The sequence below is a fragment of the Corvus brachyrhynchos genome, unplaced genomic scaffold, assembly GCF_000691975.1.
Source record: "Corvus brachyrhynchos isolate BGI_N302 unplaced genomic scaffold, ASM69197v1 scaffold200, whole genome shotgun sequence".
NCBI classification, from domain to species: Eukaryota; Metazoa; Chordata; class Aves; order Passeriformes; family Corvidae; genus Corvus; species Corvus brachyrhynchos.
The window spans coordinates 6,035,526-6,048,453 of record NW_008236184.1 but is presented as its reverse complement, the minus strand read 5'-3'; the positions used below and the strand labels follow the sequence as shown (position 1 = coordinate 6,048,453).

At 43.0% G+C, this 12,928-nt stretch overlaps 1 long non-coding RNA gene across 1 annotated transcript in view; it reads left to right on the top strand.

The window, feature by feature from the left end:
• Nucleotides 1–5,610, top strand: part of LOC108447364 — a 39,728-nt gene extending 34,118 nt beyond the window's left edge. The window contains exons 2-3 of the long non-coding RNA XR_001862906.1: nucleotides 4,215–4,367; nucleotides 5,488–5,610. This is a non-coding gene — a long non-coding RNA (uncharacterized LOC108447364). The remainder of the gene's footprint in view (nucleotides 1–4,214; nucleotides 4,368–5,487) is intronic.
• The last annotated feature ends 7,318 nt before the right edge of the window (nucleotides 5,611–12,928 follow it).

Sequence of the window (12,928 nt, the reverse complement as noted above, 5' to 3'; positions counted from 1 at the left end):
ATGGGATAAAGCTGGGAATTTATTCTGTGTGCTGAAAAGAGTTAGAAACCTTTGAAAAAACTTTGTGCAAAGCTTTTAATTGGCATTTGAAATGTTTATCACTACTTTACTCATAATTAGCGTCTAAATTTGTCAGCTCATATGGCATAGCTGCAGCTTCTTAGATCAGAAATACTTTCTGTTTTCTATCCAGCTGGTTTCCTGTAAAGGGCTGAATTATTCTAGCTTTTATGGGTCATTGTTAAACATGGCAGGAAGGGTCATTGTTAAAAATGTTTTCAGAACTTTGATAACCAGTTTATCAACTGATTCACATGTTTAATCAGTTAATAGGTTTTCCTTTTCAGTGCATGGGAATTTCTTTGTTTATCTTAACTGAGTAACTGTTTCTACAGTGGAAAGAACTGTAGTTGACTGATAATCTTTTCAAATATGTGGAGTTTGCTCTTGTGACACAACTTGCATGAACAGATCCTGCACTGTTCCTCCTAAGTCTGTGTTTATAGGGAAAGGTCCATCAGAACAAGGGTTTGCATGGAATCCCCAAATGGTCTGGTGTTGTGGGGATACAGGCATGGAGCCACAGTCATAAGGCATTTTATGATAAGGCTTTTGAAGGCATTTGTTTATTATAAAAAGAGGGACAGGTGCTTTTGAGAAGTGCCAAACATCTGTGGTTCCTCCAATACCTCAAGAACTTTTTTGTAACATATTTTATCAAAAGTGTCCAAAGGCATGTGTTTAGCATGAAATATCTCCAAGGATCACCATCCTGCACCTCTCTGGGCACCTGTCTAGGGGCTGCATCACCCTTCTGCTGAAAAACCTTTTTCCTAATCTCTGATCTGGGCCTGCCAAGGCACAGTTTTTGATGTTGCCCCTTGTTCCAGCATCTGTCTCGAAGGAGAATTTTGGCTCTGTCATCACTATAATTTCCCTCCAAGTGAGGGAGTTGTTACTATCTCCTCTTATATAACCTGTTATTAAATCTACCATCTCCTCATCAGGCCCAAGAGGCCAAGGCCACGCTCAGATGAAGCCCTCACTTGCTGAGAGCACTCTTGGCTCATGTTCAGCTTGAAGAAGGTTTTCTTCTGCCATCCCCATTGTAATAAGGCCAGTCTGCTCCTGTGTTTATAAACAAACTTGAGGCCAGGCAGAACTGTAAACTTTATTTTGTTTTTTACAGAAAATAAATTCAATGATATTTGCCTTCTATGTAAAGCACAACTTGGCATGAAATAATACACAGCAATAAAGTTGCAAATTTTGAGTTTACATAACATTTATCTGCCTTGAAATTGCTGATACTTAGAGAGCCCTGCAACCCTCGTCTGGGTTTGTAGGAGAACCATGTTCATGGAGTCACAGCAGCTTCTGGTAACTGGCATCTGTGAGAAAGAGTCAGCAGCTTGTTCTGTGTATCTGGGTGTTTTAGATATACTCATTCCTGTTGCTACATGAAGGAAATGTGCTGAGATGAACACAAGTCTAAGTAAAACCTGGATTACACTGGAAACCCAGACATGGGGGTTTTATTGGGATGCCCTGGGCTGAGGAAGGCACTGACACACATTGTGGCTCACATCTCAACTATAAATTCCTTCCATGAACAGCACAAGGGGCGAAATTCTTAGATTAGATACAAGAAAGGAGTTTTTACAATGGGGTGGTAAAACACTGGCACAGGTTGCCCAGAGGGGTGGCGGATGCCCCATCCCTCGAAGTGTCCAAGGCCAGGTTGGATGGGAATTAGTGGAAGGTGCCTCTGCTCATGGCCTTTAGAAGGTACATTCCAATTCAACCTATTCCATGATTCTATGAAATGGAGTCTATTCTGTCCTGTTGAGAGAGTTCTGGGAATGCTGATGGAGATCCCTGCTTGGAAAACACAGCTGGGCCTGGATATATACCAGGAAAAAGATCTATCCTGGAGCCTGCCAGTCCTGGGCTGTGTTAAACCAAAGCAGGACTGCGCTGCCATCCAAAGTGACTGCTCTTTCACTGGTGTGAGTGAGAATGAGCAGGGAGGAGGCTGCAGGGATTTGTTCTTTCCTATGGCCACCAAAAAGCAGGAAGTGATGGGAGGGAAGCAATGGAATCTTGTGGATGAGGGTGAGAAGAAAGCAGAAGATTGGGTTAAGGCAGTTGTAAAACTGGTGTTGATTCAGCCACTGTTTCATATGGAGCATTAAGTCAGTGTTTTATTTGATAAAGCAAAATTTCCTGAGCCTTGAGCAGTATATTTAACTGTGCGTATTGAAAACCAGTGATTCCAATCCTGCTTATGGTGTTTGAGTAGTTACCTGTTTGAAAAAATATTTTATCAAAAAGATGCTTATTTTAAAAACACTGCAGTGAAATGTGGTGAAGATAAATGAAGTGTTACATTTGAAACCTTTTTTTTTTTTAATTTATTGTCCGTTTTCTGTTCTCTTCTACTAAAAAACTCTCTATAGTGGAGAGCCAGAAGCAAATACGGTCGTCCAATTTGTTGCTGGAGCTTTCTGAAATTTAAACCCAATTCATTAAGTACAACGTAGGTGTAGAGCATGGGCAGTCATTAGGATTTCAACAGCAAATAATGCAGCCCGTGAAACATCAGACTTATTTCCTTCTCATGTAAAACACAGTAATGCGTTTTGCCCTGGCTAAATGTGCTCTTGAGCTTTTATGTCAGAGTGAATCATGATCTAACGCTCACCAGATTAAATCTAAACGTTGCAGTATTTCCTTTCTAATTCTGGCTCTTCCCACTAGGATAATATTATTTGTCTCGTCAGTTATGTGCAAGTGTGAATGAGGAGATGTAGTTTTTACATGTGTGCAAACACCCATGGAAGCACAGCCTGAGGGGACGGGGCTCCACGAGGAGAAAAGCCCACTTGATAATTAGGTAAAACGCATAATAAGATCCATGTCCATAGGGCCAGCGTGGCCAAAAAGACTTTTATTTGTGTGAATTTCTGGTACAAACGTGAAGGATCTCGCCCCCTCTCCAGGAAGGACCTTTGGGCCGATGCCTGGCGGGCCCCGAGCCGCCAGTGCAGCCGAGCGGGCCCTGAGTGGCTACGACAGCGCGGCCACCGCGGCCACCTGCGCCCAGGCCTCGTTAGGGCCCGTCAGGGAAACCCGTTGTGGCGTCGCAGTAAACGGGCCCAATTAGCAGCCCTGAAAGGCCCTCTCCAGCCAGCCATCACTAACACTCCAGATAAAATTTGACATCTTCCCCCTGCTCCCCCTGCCCCAAACTCCAATTAATTTAAATGGTTTTACTGAGGGACTGTGGCTCTGCTGAAAAGGCAGAGGACTTTGCTTGGGTAATCAGCTTAAATACCGACCCGTTTCCTGCCCTTGCTGATCCAAACTTCCCATTTGGGAGACATAAATACTGTTTTTATTTTAAAATCTTTTTTATCTCCAATTTCCTCCAGTTTTTCTGATGTGCCTCGTACACGACTCCATTTCAAAGGGCAGGGTGGTGAGGCCTGTAAACTGGATGCAGACAGGAACTTATAGGTTCAATGTTGATTGCCTTTATTGGATGGAGGGGGTAGTGAGGGGTTTCACACAGAAAAGGTACATCTTCTCTGACAGACACAAACCAGTGATAATTAGGATGAAATCCACAGTTTCATTTCTTTTTATACTTCTTAAACACTCCTACCTAAACAAGCATTTTGCGTCTCCTGCTACAGTAGCAGAGCAGTGATGTTTTGAAGTTCAAAAGAGGTAACAGCTCATTGTGTACATTTTTATAAATATATTCATCTGAAGACATGCCAAGGTCCGGGTCAGCTGTCAGATAAGCTGTGAAATGCCAATATTCTGTATAGACAGAAGTTGTTAAGAAGCATCTGTAATTCAGTATAAGACATAGTTCAGTTTCTGCCAGGGTTGGATTCTTCACTGTCATTACATCAAGTGAATATGTTTTGTGGGGTCAGGGTCTTTGCTCAGGTGAAAGACTTGAGTGTGTTTAATTTTAGGAGGGTAAGCTGTGGAAACATTCCTGTGCTTCAAACTATATGTGCACACCATTTTATTCCTATATTCACCATAAATTTTTCATCCATCAGACCTAAACTGATGGGAGAATTCTGTTTTCCAGGAGGAGAGTTTGGAATCAGAGAAATATCCTGCTTTTGAGAGTATTTGTTTCTTTTAAATAGCCAATATTTATCTAACTCAACATTCTCTCTTTTTCTTAACAGGCAGTAGCAGTTGGCCTAGAGGACAAACTGCCCTCCAGCCACAATCCCATCCCGTGGCTGATCCAGTACCTTGGGAATCAGGCACATGGTGACCTCCAGAGATGGCAGCCAGCAGCAAACCCACGGGACCTGCAGTGACACAGCACGACAAAAGTGAGTGTATCACCCTCTTGCCAACCTGCACACCACCCTCAGAAATTCCCTCCCACCCTTTTTAGGGATCTGCTAAAACTGTCCCATGTTTTTACACCAGAGGCTGTAAAGTGGCACTATACAGCAGTCAGAAAATCGTTCATGGACTCCACACAGATTTCTGGAGGCAGGTACATGTCACCTGATAGGGAAGGTTCATCCTCTCCTTAAAGCCCAAGTCAGGACCCATGTGGCTGTTCTGGGATTTGCATGGAATGTCAGGAATTGTTTTAGGAACACAGTGTGTAGCTGGCAATCTGTGTTAAGGACCCAAGTGAAATCTCCTGAGGAGTGCTCAGAAGCTCCTCCAAGTGTCAAGGAGAAGCTATCTGTAGGAAAATCAAGCTTATCCCACCAATTTATTTCAAAAGGAAGGGGCTGGCTGGTGTTGACGTTAATCATATTGACTGGAAATGGCTTTGGGTTTCACAACCAGAGTTTTCCATCCAGCAACTGGACTCAGTTCAGGTCCTGCAAGGGCACTAAAATAAATTGACAGACATGCAAGACTTGCATAAGAGCTTCCAAACCCAAGCTTAGGAAGCTGAGTGACAGTCAAGCTTTCCTAAGCATGAACCTGTTAGCAGTAATTGTTGGAGGGTGATTTTTTCAGGGGGGAAGGTGTCATGTTCTTCACCTCATGGCAACAAAACCAGGATTCCCTTCCATCTATCCCAACCAGAAATGGATAATACCTTTTCCTGACTGGGTTTTAGGGGAAAAGCATGCTCTGTTCCCAGGTGTTTGAGAATTGAAGAATTACCTTTTTTTAATGTATTTTATTGATGTCAGTTTACACATTTATTACCTTTTTTTTTAAATGTTGGCCCTGTGTGCTATTTCTCCAGTGCCAGCTTTCTAGCATTGCTTAATGATGAATCATGAACATTAACTTTATATAAGTGTAATGCTTTATATATATGCTCATATATATTTATATAAAAATCTGGGTGGTGGCAGGGACAGACGAATTCTGTCTGCTCCATCTTTTGTTTGGATCTAGTTGCCATAGAAACTCTAAGATCAATTTTGACAGACTAAAATACTACAAATTACACTGTCGGATGACCTCATTACACAGGGCTGGCACATTGGATTGCAACATTGCTGAAAGGAAAAGCGTGAAGGCTGCAGGAATTTCTGCTCCATGGAAAAATGTTATTTTTGGATTCTTCAGGAAGGCGTGCACATAAAACCACCGGTTCCCTGGTGAGTGACTGGTCCCTGAGACCAGCACAACTTTCATCTTAATTTTTGGTTGTGGTAGGTGATGTCATATTTGGCCATACCTTTCCTTAAGCTGCAACTGGCATCTCACTGAGAAAGACCTTCATGTTTTCCTGTTAAACACTGAGGCAACTGATTTCTTGCAGGAAGACTGACAGAATGAGTCTTTTTTCTTCCTTTTTGGTATCATCTGCTACCTGTGTGCCTTGGTATTGATACAGCTGACATTGGTTTTGTGTTTTTTTACCTTTCTGATCAATTAAGAAGCATTGAACTATGCCTTGTGTCTCAAAACTGGTTCATGTTGGAAACAAATGCCTCTTTAATTCCTGAGCAGTGTGTTTTGGGATGCATTCCCTGTTGCAATAGGAGGTCTCTGCTGCATGGAGATAGCTGTGATATCTCAGATTGCTCTGGGTTTTCCTTCCATCCTGTTTCCATGCTGATATGGACCTTGCAGTTTGACTCACGGAAATGTCTTGTGCAACTTTATTGCTGTGTAGGAAGACACGTTTAGTACTGGGTTTTATTTAGACCCATTTATATGTTGGTATTATTTGTACACAGGGATACAATGTGTGTGAGTTGGCAAACAGTTCAGCCATTCTGTTTTCCTTCTAGTCAAGAATATTATTCTTGCTATATCTAATCTAGAGTTGTAAATTGCAGCAGAGGTAAAAATCCAAAACAAACATTCTGAAGAATTTGAATGGAGTAGAGCCCCAATTTCCATTTCAGTTCTCTCTCTGTTGTCCAATTTGTTAAACTCAAGTGGTCCCATGTGCGAGTAGCATGACTGCCAGAAGCACTCTCCAGCCATCTGCTTTTTTGGTAAGTCTTTGATTATTTCTCTGTCCAGTTTTCTATCCAAAATTAGAACTGAAAATTGGTTGATTAATATTGTATTTTTTATCATTTAACATTTCCAGATTATGGCTAGGAAATGTCAGCAAGGTCATAAAAAGCACAAGAAATAAACTTTCCTCCTCAAGACCAACTTTACTGTGGTAGAACTTTTTTACCACGTTGTTTCAGCCCTTCAAGAGCAGCAAGAGAATTGAATAGGAAAAGTTTTATTGTTTGTGGGTAACACCAAACTGGAAGGAAGAGATGAAACAGCCTGGATTAATCTGATGAGTTGTCTTGGAAATGTGAAGAACTTCCAGGCACTGATAGAGGCATTTGCAGTAGAGCTGAACTTAGAGCCAGCACTGCATTTAAACCCGAACTAGGAGACCAGAAGGAACCACTGGATCTTTTAGAGTCTGTGGTTTATTTGGGGCTGAATGGTAGGGTTTAACACATTGGTAGTGAAGGGGAAGTTGGCTCTGAGGCAGCCCAGAGGACTCCTGAGTCTGGGTGTGTGTTGTGGGCAGAGCTCTTCTGTGTTTGTGCAGCTTCAAGGTTTCAGTTCACAAGTTGGATCAGTTGACAGAAACTGAAAGGTTTTAGATGCTTAAAGCAGAAATTCTACTGGAAACACTGTGAGACAAGCAGAGGATGAATGAGAACTCTGGGTCATTGCCCTTGTATTTACTGCATTTAACTCCCTAGTGCATGACATGGTGCTGTTGGATCACAGCGTGCTGAGTGTGTCCGAGGTGGGAGCCAGAGGAGGCAAAAATGGATGAGCCCTGTAGCACAGACTTGGCCAGTGAGATTGCATGGGAAAGTTTTTTTTCATTTGTCTGGGCTTTTTCCCCTTTTAAAAGAAATTCTATCAGAGTTTTGGTCTGAGCCAGCAGCATCTTGGGAAGTGCAACAGGTTTGCAGGACAATGGTTGAAATCTCACATGCCACGTGCAGAGCTTTGGTATTTCCAGCACCACCTCAAACTGCAGCAGGGATGGGTGAGGAAGGGAAGGGCTCTTGGGTGCAGGCTCAGGTTGTGAAATATCCCATATCCTGTTGTTATGGATGGGGAGGATGGCTGGTCCCTAACACAACCTCTCAGTTCCTACATTCATCCTTGGCATTTTTCTTACTGTGTAGACATTAAAATGTTTCTTTCAAACCTAAAGATCTCTGGAAACTGAACTCGATTGCCCTCTGACTGGGTGGGAGACATTGGTTTTTGTGGCAGTATTATGCAGAAAATCAGAACTTCACCAGACTCTGGTGATTTCAGGGCTGCTGTTGAGAGTGGGCAGCTCTGCCTTGGTGAGTCTGGCTGGGCTGCAGCTCTCCATGCTCAGGCAGCTGCTGACCAGAGTGATGCTCAGGGCTGTCAGAGTGACAGGGAAAGGCAGGCACTGTCCAAATACACAAGTACTCAAGACATTAAAAATATTTTTGTTTTAAATTATAATGGAGATGGGGAGTAATTTAGCAAATGGGGATGTGATCGGAGCCAGCCAGGCTGGGCTTTGCTAATATCCAAACTAGGCTGTTGAAAAATGTTCTAAATCCGCCAGAAGATCCTGCAAGTTCAACTCTCCCCAGTTTAAATTAGTGGTGACAGGATTGGGCCCTCTATCACTTTTTAATGTGGTGTTAAAAATTACTTTCCCATATTTCCAAAGCCATTATTGAATCTTTTCAAAGTACGTTGTGAAATCATTGTGTGCATTACTCAAACTACTTGTCCATATGTACAGTAGGGTAATACAATATATGGGCTTTTCCCTTTTGTTTGGTTTCTGCAAAAAAACTGGCAAACTAAAAATCTTTTCTCCTCTCCCCACTTTGATTTTTTTCCAGGTAGAATGGTGGCAGACATGCTCAGCTGAGTTCCATATAACATATTGCTTACTGGAATAACCAATTTAGTTCTCTGCCCTTTTACTGTAAACTTGGTTTTGTTTTTATATATTTGTGATTTCCTTTAAACCATTTATAAACAGGTTAGAAATACCATTTCATGATTCTATTAATAAGCAGAGCTCTTTATATGGGTTTCTTTAGGAACCTTTCTGTCTAGTAGGAACAAGCTATGATAAACAAACACCTCCAAACTCTTCCTGCTGCACAAATATTCGTGGCATTGTTTTGTTATTCCTTAGAGCATTCTGCCTTTGGTCAAAATGTTAGAGTCAGGGATTTAACTGGTAATTGTTATTTCCAGGAAGATTTTTTTTTTTGTAATTGTTCTTTTAGAGTACAAAAAGAAGTAGTTTTTGCAACAACATTCATGTTGCATGAAAAGAAAAATACTTAAAATCTCATTGGACATTGTGAGAGTTGGGATTTTGGTGTCAGATCCAGAAGGCTGCAGGATGATTTCCCTGATCCAGCAGAGCCAAGACAATGATTCACTGTCCTGGACTTGGAGACCTCCAGAGATCCCTTTAATCCTAAATTATTTCATGGTCCTGGAAGTTCCCTGTGCTGCTTTGGCACTTGGACTCCTGTCTGAGCAGATTCATCTCACTGCACCTGCAGAAAACTGAAGCAAAAGACCTGAGGATTTGTGCAGTTAGCAGTGAAGGGCTGGTGAAAGTGCAAAGGAGCAGTAGGATTGTGTGATGGGAAGTGCTGGTGGAAAAGAGAAGGGAGAGAAGGTTGGGACAGACCTTCCAGCAGCATCAGCTCTTAGACCAGCTCAGCTCTGTCACTGTGCTGACTGAAAATGGGCTTGGCTGTGTCAAACCTCACTTGTCCCTGTGCAGGATATATGGACACGATCCTTGAGCTGTAATGTTGATAACAGAGTTTTTTCTGAATTCTGGCTTTGCCCTTTGAGAGCTTCAGGCTGTTATTTGTTTTATACTTCACCTGTACTTAACTCTGAGTATCTCCTTGGACAGAAGGATGGAAAGTTCCTGAATACTGCTGGAACATTTGAGTGTCCTGTGACAACACTGCAGAGTAGGGTGGTGTCACCCAAGAAATGATCTCCCAGAGCTGGAGGAGTTCAGCAGCAATGAACATTTTCTTAGCTCTTTCTTCCCTCTAAATGTAAAGTTCAGGCACCAACTTCTCAGCTGTGATAACCTTTTCATGAACTGTCCTGGCTCTTACACTTTCACCTGTTAAAATAAATGACATTTATTAAAAAACCCCCATCACAATAACACCAAACCTGTATTGTTTTAGGGCATAAATCTACCACTTCAATTGCAAGAGCCTGTCAGAGAATTTCTGACACCAAGTTGTGTTATTTAATGAGTGCTATTAGGTAGTTCTGTCACTTAATAGGATTGAGGGTTGGAAATGCCATGTAATATCATTTCACTGGAGAAAAAATCAACAAACAGCCCTCACTAAAAACCTCCCGTCGCCTTTGAAGTTGGTCAGAGCTGCTGTCACTTCAGAGGGAACCCACAGGGCTGTTTTCACTCCCATTTTAGGGGAGGCAACAGTTATTCTTGGCAATTTACAGTAGGGGCACTCAAAAAAAATCTCCCACCATCTGACTTGGAGTGAGGAAACAGAATAGTTCTGGCAAAAAAGGCCCTTTGCAGGCTCATGTCCATAATCATCATCTCATTCAAGGAAATGGGAATAGGGGCTCTGCCCATCAGAAAAGTGCCAATGGCCATTATTGTCATTTGCACTCAGGCGCCACCTAAAATCCCTGGGTGAGGTCTGGGCTGCTTTATGTCTCATGGAATTAGTGAGGGCTGGTTTTATCCTGACAATTTAGTGGTGGTCATGGAGTCTCCTGTGTCTCCCGTGTCCTTCTGGGTGCCCTCCTGATGAGCAGGCTGCATCTTTATGGGGAGAAGTGTCAGTGTGTTGTACAAGAAAGTGACAACAGCCAGGAGAAGCAGGATGGAGACTGGCAGCAGAAGTTCTGTTTCAGATATTAGTTTGCACACCAGGGCAGCTTAAACCCATCAGATCTTTATCTCCTGGTGTTTTCCCTTGTAAGGAAAAAGGCTTTTTTCTCCAGAGAGGATTCCCCACCTCACTGGGAAAACAGACACCAGCTACAGGTACTACTGAGGAGAGCAGAGGGAGGAAATATTCTCCCTTTAGGGTCTGGGGCTGAGCGTGGTTGGTGGCATTCTTTCCATCCAGAAAGTCAAATTCTCCTTTCAGTGCTGGTATCCAAAGTATAGCAAAGGAACTAAATCCTTCTGCAGCAGCTGAGCAATTTGAGTGGGTTAAAACCAGAAAGATTAGATTCCCTGGGAAAATTTAATGGAAAAAGGTGTTTTGCCTTTCCTATTAGTTTCACTTTTAAGTCCCTGTGAGGGTTCTGGGGTTAAACACACTGTCAGTACCTTCGTGAGGAGTCCCACATGCCTTCAGATCTTTCCTTAACTGGGCTTCCTGTGTTTGCAGTCTGTGAACTGGTGACTGGTGCAGAGGATGACTCTGTGTTTCTTGAATTCTGAATTTCCCAAGGATACAGCCCTGTATTAACACACACACAGGATGCAATCCATACCTTCTGGAGCCTGTGTGCAATGGCAAATAAAATCCTGAACCATTTGGAATAAGGGGAGCTACAACATTATGTTCAAACCAATTGTACTGGTTCACTTCTGTAAATCTACCAAACAGGGTGAAATGAGAAATTCTGGTTAAATGGTGAAATATGTGTAATAAAGTCGCAATTAAAGACATCAAAACTTTTTAAAACCATGGCTGTGGAGGGCCCATCCCGTGGGAGCCAATGGAAGGGCCCTGTGCATGTACCTGGAGACAAGGAACATTCCAGCAGTGAAATACAGCTTCCCTGACATCCCTGACACAAGTCTCTCTCACCTCAGGGCAGTCAGGATTCCATCACAAATCCCACTGAGCCCATTTCAGCCTCCACAGGCTCGTGCAGTGGAAGTGAAAAAGTCCTGTACAATGGATTCAGTGTTTCCAAAGGGATCTGGAAGCTGGGAAGTCAATGTTCTTCAGTCCTAAGCTGTACTTCGGGGGTTAAGATACACTCAGCTTTTTCCTGTAACAAATCAGATTTGTCATTACTTGAAAAAGTGCTGATAGAGACCTAGGGAAAAGTTAAATCCTCTACAAAACTTCATTAAATAATACCAATGGCCATGTTTAAAAAGTGAATTAGGCTGCAATATCCTTATTTCTTCCTTTATTTCAACTGTTTTCTTGTGTGTGGCAGGTTTTGGTAGTAAAGCTGGATCCAAGGACTGAGGGTCTTTCAAAGACAGGACTTTTTATATTTCATTTTAGATGCTTCAGTTTTGCAGATGTTCAGTTATTCAAATTTCTGTGGGGCTGTTAATTAGCAGGTGTCCAGTTCAAAGTGTTTCCAAGTGGGATTTTTGACTTGAGGAGAAAGTGGGTTAGGCAAAAAGTGGATTTGTACATTAGAGACTCTGAACACATCTGTATGGGGTGTGAGGGAATCTCACCTCCTGTCGGGAAAGGCACGAGGGGGAGCCGTCCAGCAGTGAGTGGCCATGTCACTGAACTGTGCCTGCGTCTGAGTGCTGCCAAGGCTTTGTTCCCTGCTTCATCCTGAAAAACCATTCATGAGGTTTAAATGGGATTTTTAAAGTGCAGCATGAGCTCATGTAGCACAGTGAACCAGTGGGAATCTGAGAGAAAGGAATACAGGGGTATTCTGTAGAACCAAGCACTCCTGAACACCAACAATCATCTTCTTTTGAATCCCCAGATTTCTTATGTTAATCCATTTCTCTTTTGGAATCTTCTCTTTCTTAGAAAGATGTATTGCTTTGGAAAAGGAGTAAAATTCCCAGAGTGCAGTTGGTGGTAGAGTGTCCAGAAGTTGTTCCCAAAAGCAAGTGAGGCTGCTGTTAGATGGTCACCTCATCCTGAGTTAAGTGATCCAGAAATCCCAGCCCACTCTCTTCATCTTCCAGATGTTTGTTGCTGCTGCCTCCCTTGCTCCAGCATCAGTCTTCAGGGCAATGGCCTGGACCAGAAAACTGATCTAGCTAAGAACTAGCCAGGCTATAAATAAATAAAGAAGTCCCCAACTTGGCTTTAGGCCAGGCTGAAGTGCCTCTGCAACTTGCAGCAGGACAAAACCTTTAAAATTTGCCCATGAAGATCCAGAAAGGAGCCATGCTAAGGAATGAATCACAGGAAGTCTGACTTCTTTCCCTCAAAGGACCTGCTCCCTGTACTGGTCCCTTTGCCAAGATGAGTGTCCGCAGTCCCTGTGTGCAGCCACTCACTGGAGCGGTTCCTCCACATGGGAGCTGCCCTGCTTAGCATTTTTTTCCTGGGCTCAGGCTGGGAGAGACAGGTTCCTTCACATTCTTCTGGATCTGCATGAGAACAGCCTTCAGGAAGAACTCGAGACACCACAGGCTTCATCTGTAACAGCTCCAGTGTGGGAACCCCGAGTGGCTGCTCCCGAAGGCTCTGGCTGCCGTCCCAGCTCTCTGGAGTTTCAGTTCTTGGGATGT